At 33.9% G+C, this 18,639-nt stretch overlaps 1 long non-coding RNA gene across 5 annotated transcripts; it reads right to left on the reverse strand.

Annotated features, from left to right (window-relative positions):
- Positions 1–11,319: 11,319 nt before the first annotated feature.
- Positions 11,320–15,097, reverse strand: LOC113332041. 5 transcript variants are annotated; one of them, XR_003351298.1, is made up of 7 exons: positions 14,947–15,097; positions 14,131–14,251; positions 13,799–13,910; positions 13,460–13,618; positions 12,916–13,088; positions 12,611–12,713; positions 11,320–11,890 (listed from the first exon to the last, which is right to left on the reverse strand). It is a non-coding gene; the product is annotated as an uncharacterized LOC113332041 (long non-coding RNA). The 5 variants fall into 5 exon arrangements; XR_003351297.1 differs by having other exon boundaries at positions 12,599–12,713; XR_003351295.1 differs by having other exon boundaries at positions 12,611–12,773.
- Between the last annotated feature and the right edge of the window lie 3,542 nt (positions 15,098–18,639).

Below are 18,639 nucleotides of genomic sequence, written 5' to 3' on the forward strand. Positions count from 1 at the left end.
TCCAATTTATAAATAAGTCACGTACTTGGAACAATTTCTTTGGTTCGTATTCCAGACAGTAAAGGAACAACAAATCTGTTTGGTATCAACTCTCTTCAACCAAGTGATATGAGTAGGACAAATGCTCTTCTGTTTATCTTAACATAAACTCCTTCGTTAGGTTCTTAGATCTATCTTATGTTCAATTACCCAAAGTAATCATAAGATTTTGCAATCAATACCTTTAATCCCAAGGAACCGTATTGATGCCGATCTACTCAACTATTTTATCCAATCTACCACAAGGATAAACCGATTATAGTGAGATCCTCTTTTTACCAAAACAAGTATTGTGCACACCAAAGATTTATATAACCAAGTCAGAAATCTTCTATCTCTTCTTTGTCTTCAAATCTTCTTAGATCTTCAATAAACACCTGCACACAACTAATTGAATCTCTTGTGATCAATCACACACAGAACGGAGTCTGTTAAAAATGGATTATCACAAGATCATCTTTAGAACTAACAACAGTCTAAAGATCCCTGTCGAAACTTCGAACTAGTTTGAGTGAATCTTATATCAGAAGAGAAGATTCTCAAGCATAAACAAACTAGGTGCAATCAAAGTTCAACCACCGTTAGTCAATCAAATCAATCGAAAACAAAAGATAAACCGTAATTATCTAGTTTCCCACCAACGGTACTCGTAGAGCTTATTAATCCCAAAGAGGTCTTTAAATTGAGCGGACGTAAGAGATTTCGCCTAATTAGGTTACTCTCCTCTCCGAATAGGCGGCTTCACCAGTAACAGTACAACAGAGGAAGTTTACTGTCACGAAGGATTAGTTTGCTAGAAATGCAAACTTCAAGTATTTATAGACAAGGAAGTTTGGACACCAAGGAATTTCCAAAACCGAAAATATTCTCAAGATATTCAATAATAATTTCCATATTCGGCTTTCATAATTCCTGAGAATGCTCTGTCCAAAAATATTGACCGAAAATCTCCTTGGAAAATCTTTAACTTGTAAATCCACATTACTAATTCTTATTTTCCATATATAATTAAAAGCCTTAATTAAAAGATTCTTAACTTATTTAATTACGATCCTGGGATTTACTTCCTTCTTAGCTGTTAAGGAATATCTTTGAACAATAAAAGATACGCATTACTGCATGTGTTCAAAGTGTGTCGACATCCTTACTTTGTAAGTCCTCTTTCATACTTACACACTTGAAACCGATTTACCACGCTTCCAAACAAGTTTAGAATTGGTTCATCTGACTTTCAAGAGCTATACGATTGATTAAGAACTCTCAATCACAAATCATGGGTTTAACGGTTCTACCAAAACAAGTTTCGGTTCTACCTCCATGTGAGTACTGTGCATAGTGACACTAGCTTCCCAAAATTCGGTTGACTAGGTACTAGGATCAATTCCCCACATATATATGGTATCTAACTCATATGTGTTCCACATGTCCATAGGATCGGTTCCCCTTTCTGCTATCAACCTTGTTGCACCCCATACAAGGATCGATTCCCTTTTTTGATGTGTTGCACCTCTTACTAGGATCGGTTCCCCTTTACCCAGTGTTAGATCTTATAAACTACACAAACTCAATCATACCATCAGGTGATTACTTAAGATCGGTTTCACTAATAAAAGTCATACCAATAAAAAAGTCAGGCCTCATGTGAATAGCTTTACCAGGAACAAAAACAAGTCATGAGCGGTTATACTAATCACATATATTGGTCGTTCATAAGATATGCAATGAAGAACAATTCCAATAACGCCTGGCGATTTCCTTTTCGATTCACAAACAAATTTCATGAACTTACTTCCTTAAAACACATGTAAACACATTGTTTCCTAGGATGAAATCCTCACCTCATACCCATACATAATCACAATAGCATTCAAACGATTATGTCGATGTCTTATCTACAAAGTTTAATGGTTAAGCAATAAACCTCGTATTATATTCCTTAATACTATGTCTATCTAGAGTGTTCATGCTTCGCAGTTTTGTTTTCAATATGCACGACTTGAAAGATACGTTAGGGAATGAAACAGTTCAAGTCAAATATCACTAACCTCAACTGGAAGGATGATGTTGTGGTTGTAGCTCCTTACTTCTTCACTTCTTCAAGTCTTCGCAATACTTGTAATGTCTCATATCCTAATACTTTCAAGCTAACCTATACGAAGTTGACTCTAGTACATTTAATCAAGCGACTCTTAAATGAGTTTTGCTTCACTAAAATATGACAACCAAACTTGACATACCAACGCTAAGTGGGTTCAACCGATCTATGCTCTAACAATCTCCCCCTTTGTCAATTTTAGTGACAAAACTCTTACAATCATATGGATAAACAAATTACAAGAATTCATTACACATACGCTTGATTCTCGAATTCAACAACACATAACCTGCATACATTCAATCCGTAAAAATGCAACAGTTGTTGACATTATAATAACAAAGCTCATACTCCCCCTAAAGGAGATAGGTAGATTTTCAATCCTCACGTCTTTGTTATACCAAATCATATGATATGTTACTCCCCCTTAGTCTATGTTTTTCCTCTTTCGTTAGATAAACGTTCAAGCACCAATGTCCTTCTTCCCTAGTGACACCAATCAATATAAATTGACACCACCATCACTTGTTTACTCCATATATTTCTCTCCATTTTTGTCGCAAAATGACAAAGAAACGAAAAAATAAAGGACAACACGAAATGGATCTTACAAATCTCAAAATAGACTTGCAACCTATTGAGTCAAGCACGAGGGTTCCACATATCATTTTTGATAACCAATATCAAAACCGAAACTACAAAGTAATTATGTTTTGATATGTTATCATGGAAATAATTGCCCGAAGAAATTTTCCCAAATAGTTTATCAAACCAAAAATGAACTAAGCATATTAGTTCCTTTGCTAAACCGATTGTACAAATACAATCGCTTCATTCGATAAGACCAAAATAAAGATAACTCTATTTTTCTCATCAGGTTCTAATTATCCATATAACTTAGACCTTTAAGTTTTAAACAAGCCAAATACTAGGTTAGTTAACTAGTATTTCTTGTTAAGGCATTCGATTAGACTTGAATAACCGAAACCTCCACTTTGATAAGTCTAACTAAGATCAGAATTAACTTAGTTTCTCTTATCGGGAATCAAATTGGACTAAACAACTCATCCCGTAAACATATTATTTTTTCAAGCCATAAATAATTCATACAAACCAAAACAAATTAACTTGCATAATTATTCACCTCAACCGGAAGCAATTGAAACAACATACACATTAAAGCACCGCAATTGCACCGTAAATTTTGTAAGCCTAAACAATTGATACCACACAACAAAGTAAGATAACAATAGTTTTTCTTAACCGGAACCAATTGAATCACACACACATCCATACACACATAATGGAATAAAAACATCAATTGTACCGAAACTTTGTTAAGCAAAAACAAAAAGATATAAGCAATAACATTAGGCTTTTCTTAAACAGGAAAACAATTAACTAACAAGATGGTTACCTCAATTTTGCATCCAACTTCTCCAATATGATCGCATCTTCTTCTTCCAGGGAGAATTGATATTGAAATACCATTATGTTGTCATCCTTATGCAAAACAAAAGAATAACAACAACCAACCTTTACCAGAGAAAGGTTAAAACCGGTTTTTAACTATTGCAAGCAAAAGTTGAAAAACCCGTGAAACACATATGCTTTTATGCTAAACCAAACTGATTCAACATATTGTGACTTTTTCACATATTGTTTCTATCAGAACCCCTCATGATCCTTTGATAAAGCCTACCAACATGGGCTAGAACTTAATCCTGCTAAATCAAAAAGTCACCTAAACCATATGGGTTCACAACATATTATGAGATCGAATATCAAGGTAATAAAACAGAAATCAAACATCTCATAAATATACATAGCAATAAATAAAGCATTCAAGCACAGGCTATGTAAATCAAAAATTATCACAAGAAAAATTATAAATCAAATAACTTTATTCATAATAGTTTTTTATTCATAATAGACTTATTACAATCAATGAAAGAAATCAAAAATTGCAGCCTATTTTTCTATCTCAGTTCTTGAAGACAATTCAATCTTCAATGACTGGTTCACAAAGAGTCTCATCTTATTGCTTCTTCTTGTTTTTCATACAAGAGTTTTTCCAATTCACTTGTAATTCCGTTTAAGGAGAAATCTCATCGAGTAGAGACTGAAACTTCCACAAAACATCCTCATAATGATTAAGGATGTTGGTAAGATGCTCAATATCGTTTGACGAATTTTTATGAGCAGTTTTTATTAACTCTTTGTAGTAGAGTACTCGTTTCCATTCACTATCAACTCTTTCATCAAGTAAAGCTCTTCTTCCGATCAGGTCCAGTACACCATCGAGTAGGCTAGATGCATGTACTTTTGAAGAGGACATGAGTTGAATCAAATGGTAGCATGTATTGTTGCACAATGTCAACCTGTTAGAGTGTAAGGAGTCAAGATATCTTTCAATTTTGTAAAGACAATAATCACTGACAATTTCTCTGCAGACTATACCATTCACTTCATAGAAGATGTGATAGCACTTCCCATCGAGCATGCGAGCAAGTTTCTTGGAAAGTATCATAGTAGTCAGTTTTCTCCTTAGATCTTCATTCGGTATCATCTTTGAACACATGCTTGTGAGACCTTCAAGATGACTACTTTGAATAATGAAAATATTTATCTTCACCAAAAATATCATAAAAACTTGCGGAAAAACTCAAGTTTTAATTTCCGATGTTGTGACAACATATATTTTAAGGAAAACATATTTTCGGAAATACGTTCTTTTGATACCAAACCATTCAAAGATTTTTAGGTACCGGATTGGCCCGTAGATCCGAAGATCAACCCACCGGTTGTGAGTTATGTTTGAGCAATTTCGGTACATAAACCGATTTGAACCTTTTAGATTACTGATTCCCTTTAGCCTATCGCTGGTTTCAATAAAGTCATTGTGCGGAGAATGCATATGGCTATTTTTCTTAGAAAATATGAAGGAATACTTCCTTTTATCAAACTTGCAAGTTCGAAGTTTCTCCTTAACTCGAATTACATTGTATCAGGGTTCTATTACAATATTGGTCTTTAGTAAAATAGGACTTACTTTATTAGTAACCTTTTGTGTTATTTGATTCTTTGTTTTAAAATACCTTTCTACAAGATTGCTTCTAAAATCTATTCCAACAGGATTCTTTGTGAATATCATTGATACAAGACCAAATGTAAGATTCACAAAGCTTAAGATTTTTACATGATTGTCTCTTTTAGAGAAGTGTTCATGGTGAGAAACAGAAGCAATAAAGGAGATATTTTGAAACCCTCTCAGTTCAACATTATAGAACCTTTTGGAACTGTATTGATTTCCTTGTATGAAAGATTCATCAACAGAAGAAATCACAGAATTGTCTCTTAGATCTAAGAGAGTTTTTCTTAAGAAATCACAAGTTCTGGACCAACTTTTAGATGATTCCTTAAGTGAGAATATAGCATTCTTCATTTGAGTTCTCCACCATGGAACCCTGAATAGGTCAAATCCTGCCATTACGTTAACTGAATCATTAATAAGATTCAATTCTTATAGGATGGATCGCACCAAACACAGATTGTTAGATCTTTTCGTGTTTGCATGCTCTGATACCAATTGAAAAGGCGAGGGTACCCAAATATACCTCAAGCTAAAACTTTTCCTTCCTATAAGTCCTTTCTCCGAAAGTGATTGTCTATGGACTGAGTCGAGACAATACAACTAATCGGTTCACACTTCGTGTGATCGTCTATGGATACGAGATCGAGACAATCGAACAACGAAGTATGTTTACTTGATACAAAGGTTCAGACTTAACCAAACACAATAGGATTGCTTATCAAGTAAATAGGAATTAACGTTTGTGTAATTTACTTTAATTATAATAAAACAATTATAATGCGGAAATATAAAGTAAATGACACAACAAGATTTTGTTAACGAGGAAAACCGCAAATGCAGAAAACCCTCGGGACCTTGTCCAGAATTGAATACTCTCAGGATTAAGACGCTATACAAAATAAACCAACTTCGTATAGTTGAGACCAAGCAACTAAACCTATAGTTCACATAGTTCCGTCTGTATTCCCACGCCTCCATCTTATAAATAAGTCACGTACTTGGAACAATTCCTTTGGTTCGTATTCCAGACAGTAAAAGAACAACAAATCTCTTTGGTATCAACTCTCTTCAACCAAGTGATATGAGTCGGACAAAGGCTCTTCTGTTTATCTTAACATAAACTCCTTCGTCAGGTTCTTAGATCTATCTTATGTTCAATTACCCAAAGTAATCATAAGATTTTGCAATCAATACCTTTAATCCCAAGGAACCGTATTGATGCTGATCTACTCAACTATTCTATCCAATCTACCACAAGGATAAACCGATTATAGTGAGATCCTCTTTTTACCAAAACAAGTATTGTGCACACCAACGATTTATATAACCAAGTCAAAAATCTTATATCTCTTCTTTGTTTTCAAATCTTCTTAGATCTTCAATAAACACCTGCGCACAACTACTTGAATCTCTTGTGATCAATCACACACAGAACAAAGTCTGTTAACAATGGATTATCACAAAATCGTCTTTAGACTAACAAAAGTCTAAGGATCCCTGTAGAAACTTCGAACTAGTTTGAGTGAATATTATATCAGAAGAGAAGATTCTCAAGCATAAACAAACTAGGTGCGATCAAATTTCAACCACCGGTAGTCAATCAAATCAATCGAAAACAAAAGATAAACCGCAATTATTTAGTTTCCCACCAACGGTACTCGTAGAGCTTCTTAATCCCAAAGAAGTCTTTAAATTGAGCGGTCGTAAGAGATTTCGCCTAATTAGGTTACTCTCCTCTCCGAATAGGCGGCTTCACCAGTAACAGTACAACAGAGGAAGTTTACTGTCACGAAGGATTAGTTTGCTAGAAATGCAAACTTCAAGTATTTATAGACAAGGAAGTTTGGACACCAAGGAATTTCCAAAACCGAAAATATCCTCAAGATATTCAATAATAATTTCCATATTCGGTTTTCATAATTCCTGAGAATGCTCTGTCCAAAAATATTGACCGAAAATCTCCTTGGAAAATCTTTAACTTGTAAATGCACATTACTAATTCTTATTTTCCATATATAATTAAAAACCTTAATTAAAAGATTCTTAACTTATTTAATTACGATCCTGGGATTTACTTCCTTCTTAGCTGTTAAGGAATATCTTTGAACAATAAAAGATACGCATTACTGCATGTGTTCAAAGTGTGTCGACATCCTTACTTTGTAAGTCTTCTTTCATACTTTCACACTTGACACCGATTTAGCATGCTTCCAAACAAGTTTAGAATTGGTTTATCTGACTTTCAAGAGCTATGCGATTGATTAAGAACTCTCAATCACAAATCACGGGTTTAACGGTTCTACCAAAACAAGTTTCAGTTCTACCTCCATGTGAGTATTGTGCATAGTCACACTAGCTTCCCAAAATTCGGTTGACTAGATAATAGGATCGGTTCCCCTTTCTGCTATAAACCTTGTTGCACCCCATACAAGGATCGATTCTCCTTTGTGATGTGTTGCACCTCTTACTAGGATCGGTTCCCCTTTACCTAGTGTTAGGTCTTACAAACTACACAAACTCGATCTTACCATCAGGTGATTACTTAAGATCGGTTTCACTAATAAAAGTCATACCAATACAAAAGTCAGGCCTCATGTGAATAGTTTTACCAAGAACACAAACAAGTCATGAGTGGTTGTAATAATCACATATATTGAACGTTCATAAGATATGCAATGAAGAACAATTCCAATAACGCCTGGCGATTTCCCTTTCGATTCACACACAAAGTTCATGAACTTACTTCCTTAAAACACATGTAAACACATTGTTTCCTAAGATGAAAAATCCTCACCTCATATCCATACTAATCACAATAGCATTCAAACGATTATGTCGATGTCTTATCTACAAAGTTTAATGGTTAAGCAATAAACCTCGTATTGTATTCCTTAATACTATGTCTATCTAGAGTGTTCATGCTTCGCAGTTTTGTTTTCAATATGCACGACTTGAAAGATACGTTAGGGAATGAAACAGTTCAAGTCAAATATCACTAACCTCAACTGGAAGGATGATGTTGTGGTTGTAGCTCCTTACTTCTTCACTTCTTCAAGTCTTCGCAATACTTGTAATGTTTGATATCTTAATACTTTCAAGCTAACCTATACGAAGTTGAATCTAGTACATTTAATCAAGCGACTTTTAAATGAGTTTTGCTTCACTAAAATATGACAACCAAACTTGACATACCAACGCTTGGTGGGTTCAACCGAGCTATGCTCTAACAAAAATCATTCACAGCTTCGCAGTTATGTTTTCAATATAGCACGACTTGAAAGATACGTTAGGAATGAAACAGTTCAAGTCAAAATATTACTAACCTCAAGAGGAAGGATGATGTCGTCGATTTAGCTCTTTACTTCTTCACATTCCTCAAGTCTTCGAGTAATACTTGTATGTCTCATATCTTAATAACTTTCTAGTTTAACCTATACGAATTTGTCTCTAGTATATAATCAAGCGACTCTTTAATTGAGTTTTGATTCACTAAAATATGACAACCAAACTTGACATACTAACGTTTTGTGGGTTCAACCGAGCTATGCTCTAACACCTTTCTCGGCTTTTTTTCTTTAACTGGCTTAACTGGAATTGTAGCTACAATAATTTCTTTCCCCTTGTTTTGTTCTCCCTCTTCATCATTTGCTTCCTCATCCCCCTGTTCATCATTTTCTTCCTCTTCCTCCTCTTCTTCATCATTTGCCTCCTCTTCCTCTTCTTCTTCATTTGCTTCCTCATCAGACCTCTTCAGTTTCTTGATCATTAGGTTTCGCTCCTTCTAAACCAACCACGAGTTCAGCTACAGGTGGTTCTCTCAACCTAATCTCAAATTGATTCTTCTTCTTCTCATCCTTGTGGATACCTCTATAATCCACCCCTAAATGCTTGTCACCGCGAGGGGTGGGCGTATGATTAATCAAAGTTAAGTTATTCCCTCTCTTATTCTTCACCCTATCAGGATTCCTACACAAGCAATACAATTGATTGATTTCCTAAGGGTTGAACAAACAAAATATAAACAAATAAACCAAAAAAATTGTGTCCAAAACAATTTACGGTTTGAAATGTGATAATCAACACAAACCGTAACTAGTTACGGTACGTAACTTGACAAACCGTAATATTTTACGGTTGATGAGTTGTGTTTCGATATCAACCGTAACACATTTGATACTTATGTTTTCAGACACATGATGATATACGGTTGAAAATATAGATAACAACATATGACGTAACTACATTACGGTTTATAAATAAACTAAACTTATGAACCGTACAATATAAATGAATTCAGCCACAGGATTATATACGGTTGGTAAAAGACATACAATTATACACCGTACCTAAACTACGGTTGGTAATTTTCATACAAATACGAACCGTACAACAAATTGTAGACATGCAGGACGAATTATGGTTCGTAATTCTAGTTTCGACATCAACCGTAACTGGACAAAATTCTCAGATCTATGAACCTACGGTTGGTATTTGAAATAAATTCAATTGTTTCAAACCGTAACATCATCAAAATCTTCAGTTACGGTGCGTAATTGATTTAATACCAACCGTAAATAACAAAAACCCAGAATTTGAATTTTTAAGTTTCATCTAAAATCCTAATTTTTTGTAGAAAATTAACTTAAATCAAACAAAATAAACTAAACCCTAACTGGGTTTCGCAAAACATACCTCATGTAAGTCATTCCAATTAATTTGTCCGGTTTAGGGGTTTGAAATTGAAATTGTTGTTCTTCACCTATTGGAGGATTTGCTTGATTAGAATCGCTACAATCTTCGTCAACTTTCTTCTTCTTCGTCATCTCTAATGTAGACTTCAATCAACGATTATTAATTTTGCGAATCGCCGATTAATTGAAGACGATGAAGTTTTCGGTTTTAATGGGAATGGAGGTTACGGTTCTAATGGAGGAGAAGAAGATGAAGAAAACTGATTTTGCTTTTTTTTTTCCCATTCATTAGGTTTAAATATGATAGAGGACAATTCAGTCTTTTTAACTAATAAAGGAGGGGCAAATTAGTCTATTTAAAGCTAAAAGGGTAATCTAGACAATTTACAGCCCCTATAGGACATATTCCCTAACCAGCTAGAGGGACATTAATATCATGGTTTCGCCCCTCTAATAAAACCTTCCGCCCCTATAACAGATTACTTCTTTAGAGCAAGTCAGGGATCAGTGGAGTGTAACATTATTTATTTATTTATTTTCTTAAAAAAAAATGAAAAACATTAAATTAAAAAGAAAAAGGAGCTTTCACCAACATCATGTGCCTCTTTTTCTTGTTCCTTATTATTACAACTTCACAATATCATGCGATTCCTCAGCTCACTTTCATTTAAGATTCTCCAGCACAATTTGAGTTGTGAAAAATACTATAACCCCCTATTATATGGGTTCAATATATAGAAGCCCCACAAAATGGATCCTTCACTATCAACTCCATTCTTTCGCATTTTGATATTTCTAGGCCCAAAACTTTAGAATTCAGGGCTTAACAATAAGAATATTATCCATAATAATTCTAATAATACCAAGACTGCCCTTTAATATTTATAAGTAATAAAATCAATTCTAATAATACCAAGACTACCCTTTAATATTTATAAGTAATAAAACCAGGTCTAGTTTAGTTTTCAGTTTCGTTTTCACTTTCTCTCTCTTCCTCTCTCATTTTCTTTTGCTCTCTCCTGGAAGAAATATCCAGCCGAAAAGCACTACACCAAAACAGCCAATTTGGGACGGATATATGTGTTGCAATGAATTTAACCAACGCCTATATCCGTTGGTAATATGGCGTAGCAAATTTCTGTGCAACGACAATATCGTCGCACCAATTAATCTGTACAACGTATAAACGTTGCTCATCCGGTGTAGCAACTTTATTTTCTAATTTGAGCAACGTTTGCATTAATTTAGCCACGCAATACACTAATTTGCGCAACATTTATATTGCAAAACTATTTACTGGTTAAAAAAAACCGACGATAATTCCGGAAGATTTCTGCAGAATATATAATGAGAATCAGAAAAAAATACAGAATTACAAAATCTGTATATTTTATTGTATATTCTCGTATAAAATATTCCTATTAAAAAAAGTATTACAAAAACTTGCACTAGCTACATTGAAACCAATAACTTCTAAAGTTGCTACAAGTGAAATGACATTATTTCTGTTCCTATGGTTATCTAGGATTTCATTGAGCTCTTGTTGCTTAAAACATTAAATGCCTAAAAAGTCAGATGAGATAAACTAACTAGAAGAAAAAAAAAATACAAGCAAATGAACAACAAATACACAACATCATGACAAATTACCTCGTTGTAACTCATCTTTAAGCCAAGCAGCTGATCCAATTGAACCTCTGCAAAGATCACCTTTAGTTCATGTTGTAGGGTATGCTCCAATGACTTTCCTTACTCTAGTGGATGCAAAAGTCCCACCAATTGCGCTTGCAACTTGAAAATCTCTTATTGCCTTAGTTGTTTCCCACACTGACACGTAGTCTTGTTATGTCCATGTATGCCACAGGTGCCCCACTTTTTCTGTCTCCTGGGTTGTGTTTCGTCTTCTCTCCTCAAAGTTCTTGGACTGCCATGCTTTCATCTAATAACAAGTGGGTTCACAACAGGTAATGGCTGAAATTAGACAAAAGACGATGTGATTAATTTCAGTTAAGAAGACAAAGTAATCAAGTTTCTATTGTTGAATTAAAATTAACATAAAAGAAGTAATAGTATTGATGTTCTAAATGGCCAATATTATGAGAGGTTTTGAATCGGTGCACAAGGCTGACAAGTGTAAAATAAAAGGCCATGAAACATAAAAGTCTCTCAAATTGGATGAGGACCATCCTCAAAACACCGGCGTTGCCGATCCTGAAGCAAAGAGTATATAAGTGAATGGGCTTCCGTTGACAGGCAGAAAAATGACAAATTAAAGAGAGTGAAGTACCTGCTAGTTAAGAAAATTAATACAACAACACAAACATATCTCTACATACAATGCTTTAAAGAAGGAGAGGGATTTCCGATTATAGGTTAGACTTTAGAACAACAACTTGCTCATATCCATATAGGATAAATCTGAATCTGAACCTTCATACATATCTAAGCATTCACTCTTCACATAAGAACAAAAAACTTGATCTCAACCTAGAAACTATAATTTGAATTAGGAGAGACAAACATACTAGTAAGGAAAGGGAGAAGCCATAAGAAATAAGCAATCCATGCTACAGCTTGGCTGGTCATGCCAAGGTGGGAAAAATAATGCCTATAAAAATGTATAGGTAAACGTTATTACAGAGATCTCAACACTGTAATGTAGAGAGAAAACCAACGTACCAGCCAACTCACCAAAAATTCTCCATGTATGGTTTCCATTTCCATTGATTGACCCAACTCTATCTTCATCTGCTTCAAGTGTTAGCTTTCGTACGCCCAGTATCCTTCTTTGTCGCTGCATTGGCAACAAAGAAATTTTTCAAAGTACTTCAAGTATATGATCAAGAACAACAGCCTGCACAACCACCATACAAGTTAAACCATACACATAAGTTCAAAATGCAACCATCATCAAACAACATTCCTAAAATAAGAACAAGTTATAGTTGAGCTTGTAGAGCACCATCAATAAACAACATCATCACCAGAGTATTAACCTTGTAGAGAACCATATCTACCCCTCCACACTTCACTATTTGCGTTTTCACCAACAACCACCCATAACGCCAACAACTGCAAACTGGAAAGAAAGTCTCTCACCAAAGGATCAACCCTTATACTAACAGCACTAAGCTTTCCAAGTGCAAGAGCTGCACTAGAACGCACAGTCCTGTAATATTAACAATTTAGTAAGAAGGCATAGAAGAGCGTGAATATAGGTAGGCGAATTCTGGAAGTCCACATTTAACTGACACATTCCACCTTGAGCCAACGAGTTACCAAATACATACAGTATCATGAGTACAACGAAGAGAGACATGTTGCATCAAGAGCCTACAATTTAAAAACTCTGTACAACCTAGACAAAGACCAATCGACCTATAGCTAGAAGTTCACACATCCATACATAAAAATGGGAACACAAAATTAAATCAATGGAAGTGCTGCATATACTTTACAGTGCTTTCCTAGCGAAGAGCAAACAAGAAACTCATTCAAGAGTACAGAAAAAAACAACAAAACAGAAGCAGCTAGACTGACCTCGCGCTATCCTGCAGGCACTTAATAAATGTTGTCTGGAGCTGAGGAAGAAACGGCTTAAGTGCAATCCCACCCTTGGTTATTATGATCGACAAGGTTGACAAAATGGCACTTTTCACTTGCCAAGGGAATCGATCGCTTATGATTCGGATGAGAGGCCTGTGACAAAAAGTGCAACAAAAAACTTAACATGGTACTGAAGCTTAAGTCATCACTCAGAAGCAAAAGACTGTAAATCACGATAATGTACAATCTTGGGAAGATGAGAATTATCAGAGAATAATTAGTTGAATTATGAAGGCATGCACCCATCATGCTAGGATTTAATCTAGTACATACCCGGTAATGGGACCACGAACTCTTTAAGTGCTTTCTCACTAGTCACTTCAATCAATTCTCCTAGACCTTGCGCAGCTTGTTCTCTTAGTTCAGCCGAGCCACTTATTAAGCCCTTCATATAAAATTAGACAAGTAATCATTTTCATTAAAAAAATTAGACAAGTAATCATTATCATTAAAAAAAATCATAAATTGGTATCATAATATGGAAGAAGATTTTTGTTAGACGCCAGAACAGAATGGAATGACCCCCAAAATTGAAGAAGCCACAAAACAAGCATGCCAACACGTTCTGGTGCCCCACATCAACGTTTGGATTATCACAGATATACCTGAATCAACGGCTGAAGAGCCTTCGGGAGACACAGTCCAGGTATAAGAACAGGCCCTCCCAGAAATCACCAGTAGTACCATTAAGAAAGGAACGAAGATAGGGTTTCACACCGTAGTTATCTGCAGTAACATACCAGCCATCATAAATGTTCATATCCAAATATCAACTGCAGTTTGTTACCGTTCTGTGAAGTATCTTCACAAACAACTTACCCAGACGAATATACACTAACTTAACCTACTGTACTACAGTACTAGCTATCCTCCTGCATTACTGCTGAAACATCTCGTATTTCTAGACTGTCGAACCTATATTACTTAAAATGAACTTCTATTTGACGGGTTAGTAGCATAAAACAAATATGACTTCAGATTCTTAACACCACCGAACTCAGAACTAAATGAAGATCAAAGTTTATAGAAAGGCTATATAACCATTCATAATCTTCAGTTGCAAGAACAATATCCATTCTAACACTTGTGCTCTCGATCACCTTTCACGGAAAACATAAACATTAGATGTATGATGATAATATCAATTTGAAATTCCAAAAGAAAAACTCCAAAGATTTTCTCAAGTATTTCACTTCAAAATTCAGATTTCAGAACAAAAGTTCAGAGAAGAAACTCAAAATAGGTTCAAAAAACTCAATCAGTTTTATAATTGAATCAAACTTGTCATCTAACAAACCTAGACAAGAAATCAAAGAGAATAGTTCACCAAATAAAAACCCCAAATTAAACTAAGCAAAAAAAATGAAACCTAAGAACAGATTAAGATCTGAAAATGGTTAGAGAGTGAGAGATGATTATACCTGTAGTAGAAATCTAGGGTTTAGATTTGGAGAAACGGAGTTTGATTTATGAAAACTTGAGTTTGATTCGGAGATACCGCTTAGGGTTGGAAGAGAAGAAAAATAGGGGGAGAGAACTCGATGCCTGAGAGAGAAGAAAATTAAAAGAAAATAAAAGGGAGACAATATAAATTAGATAGAAAATTTAGCCTCAAACTAACTTAATAAATACAAGCGCGTCCCTATTTTCTTTTCTTTTTATTTTTTGAGAACTTTGATTTTTAGTCCACTAAACTCGACTCGGGTTAATGGCTAGTCCAGCGGAAAAATATATTTACTCGTTAGTCCAAAAAAATTTTGAAAAGAGTAAAATTACTCTACTAACCCTAACATATAACACTATTACTACATACTACATATGTTACTACATACTACTAGTATGTTACTACTGCTACTAGTAACATACTAGTAGTATGTATTGATACTACATATCAATATGTAGTATCGACGTATATGTAGTAACAATATGTTATGACTACATATAAATAAATATTGTTATGTTATGTATTGATACTACATATCAATATGTAGTATCAATATGTTATGTATTGCATATAAATAAATATTGTTATGTTATGTATTGATACTACATATTGATATGTAGTATCAATATGTTATGTATTACATATCAATATTGTTATGTTATGTATTGATACTACATATTAATATTGTTATGTTATACTACATATGTCACTACTAGTAAAGTACTAATTATTACTAGTATACTAGTTACTACATATTATTACTAGTTACTACATATTACTACTAATTACTACTAGTATACTAATTACTACACATTACTACTAGTTACTACATATTGATACTACATATTACTACTAGTTACTACTAGTAGTATACTAGTTACTACATATTACTACTAGTTACTACATATTGATACTACATATTACTAGTTACTACTAGTAGTATACTAGTATACTAGTTACTACATATTACTACTAGTTACTACTAGTAAACTAGTTTACTTTACTAGTTAGTTACCTAATTTACTAGTAACATATTTTTGTTACTACTAGTATAGTACATATTAATATGTAATATCACCATATTGATACTACTAGTATGTAGTAACATACTACTAGTAACATTTACATGTGTTGATACTAATTAGATCTGGAAGGGTGATTTAGGCATTTAGAAAACACATTTTATAATCTCCACAAAGTTTTTGGACTAGCGAGTAAATAATCTAGTCCAAAAACATGTTTTTGGACTAGGGAGTAAATGTTTTTCACGGGTGGACTAGCCATTAACTGGGTCATGAAAAACTGGATTAAACAGTAATTCCTACCTTTTTTTTCTTTCCCTAATAATTAACATTTTGTGCAACGTATTTTTTGGTGTGCAACGGATATAGATGTTGCACCGGTGCAACGTCTATATCCGTTGCACATCCCCGAAATTGAGGCGTTGCTAAAACCAGGATATGGTGTAGTGAAGAAACAAATTCTCATCGAAATTTTCAGAGAAAAATGGTTTCAAAACCTAGATCTAATCTTTACAAACACAAATCCTGATTATCTAAACCTAATTCAACATCATCATCACTTGTTCTTGGGAGATTCGGTGAAAATCAACGGAAGACGAAGTCATAATCATCATCAACAACAAATGAATATGAAGATTCGACTACAAAATCAAATCAAACAGATAAGCATACTCATCTTTAACATTTCAATTGAATTGGTTGATTTAATTCTGAGATTTTGAATTTTTATTTTCTGAAAAATCATTTGGGAAACTTTAATAGTTTCATTTCAGTTCAAATATGTTACATAAATCATAAATAGAGTTAGATCTGTTATATTCTTACCTCAATTTTACTTTTGAGAGAAAATTTCCAAAGAAAATTCAAAGAAATTTTTTTAGGGTTCTTGAACAAAATTGGATCTATCTTTTAATCTCTCACCTCGATCAAAAATTGGTTTTCAGATTCAAAATATGTGAAGCATTATTCGTTTTACCCATCTATTTGATATGAATTTCGTTTACTTTAATTTTCGAACTGATTTGAGCTCATCTTTAATGGATTTTGTTCTTGGCTGATTGTTTTAAGTTCAATCTATATTTGTTACATTCAGTACCCTGTCTTGAAGATGAAATCTTAATCGATGAAGATAACTGGAAGCATACAGTTAAATCTAAGCAACTTCAACAACTATTTCAATAGAAAATCAATGAAATAAGATAAGTTTCTTTGAGTTTTTTTATGGTTTGAATGTATCATATTGAAATTGTATATGCTTTATGATTTGAGTTTACTTTTCTTTTAGTCAAAATTGGATTAATATTTCAATGTGATTGAGTTTCTCATTTTGATGATTATTCACAACATGTGTAACTTTCGTCTACACATCCAAATTGCATGTGTAACTTGCGTCTATACATCTGAATTTCATGTGTAACTCTCAGCTACACTATTCAGATGCTTTGTAACTCCTAGTTACACTAGTCATATACATGTGTAACTCCTATTTACACAAGTCACGTGCATGTAAAACTGGTTATACATTGTTGTGTGTATTGTTCTTTTTAATCTCATAAAAGCTTATTGTTTTTTTATTTCTTCAGGCTGCCAATAACACAATAAAATTGACTGCTTATTTGTGGTATTTTTGTAGGATGGTCTTCCTGGAATTGGAGTTGGCGCTGAAATGATGAAATGAGGACTAGGAAGTGGAATTCATAATTGAGCAATTTTGGAATTTCAAAATGGAACTGAGGACCAAGTGAAGAAGATTGTTGACACACTAACGGTGTTGAAATTGCATCCATAGATGTTGTTGGTGAGTGGATGCGTTGATAAATATTGTGAATACGCTATTACATTTGATATTACTATGGATTAGAAGTATTTAAATGTATATGGGAATGTTTTTTGTACAGAGGTTATGGTCAGTCCTCCATTTGTGTTCCTTACCTCGGCTAAAAGGTAATTGTACCATGAGATTCAAATGGCTGCTTGCTAGGTGAAGAAAGGAGGTGCTTTCACTGGTGAAGTTAGGTATGCATGTGTTCAACCTTTGTGCATTTAATTAATCAGTTTACAAACCTGATCATCATCTCATATTTGATTGAATTTATCCATCCATCACTACAAGTCATATGCATGTGTAACTGAAAGTTACACAAGTCAGATGCATGTGTATCTCCTAATTACACATGTTATATGCATGTGTAACTCTCAGTTACACAAGTCAGCTGGTGTAAGCTTACACGATGATATGTCTCTATATGATTCTTGGTTCATTTATGGTCAATGTATGCTGAAAAATATTGAATAGTGCTGGCAATAATTTTGATTGCTTTATTTAGTTTTGAATTATTTTTTTGTAGTGGATTGACTACCTCAAACTACACAGAGCTTGATCAATAGTATCATAAGTACAAGGATCAAGGTTTGTGTTTCGATTTTTAAATGTCAGTACCTTTGGTTTATTTCGTCTAAAACTTATATAAGTAATTCATTGGACTTGACTAATAGACTAGCTTTGGCAATTGATATCATGAGATACATTGACATATTTAAATGAACCAAGAATGTTGTTCATGTGAAACCAATCCATTGAATCTGCAGTTTAAAATATTTCGGGATTTTTGGTTGAATTAGATGTTTTGAATTGCATAGAATATAAG

The sequence above is a fragment of the Papaver somniferum genome, unplaced genomic scaffold (genome assembly GCF_003573695.1).
Source record: "Papaver somniferum cultivar HN1 unplaced genomic scaffold, ASM357369v1 unplaced-scaffold_128, whole genome shotgun sequence".
NCBI lineage: Eukaryota > Viridiplantae > Streptophyta > Magnoliopsida > Ranunculales > Papaveraceae > Papaver > Papaver somniferum.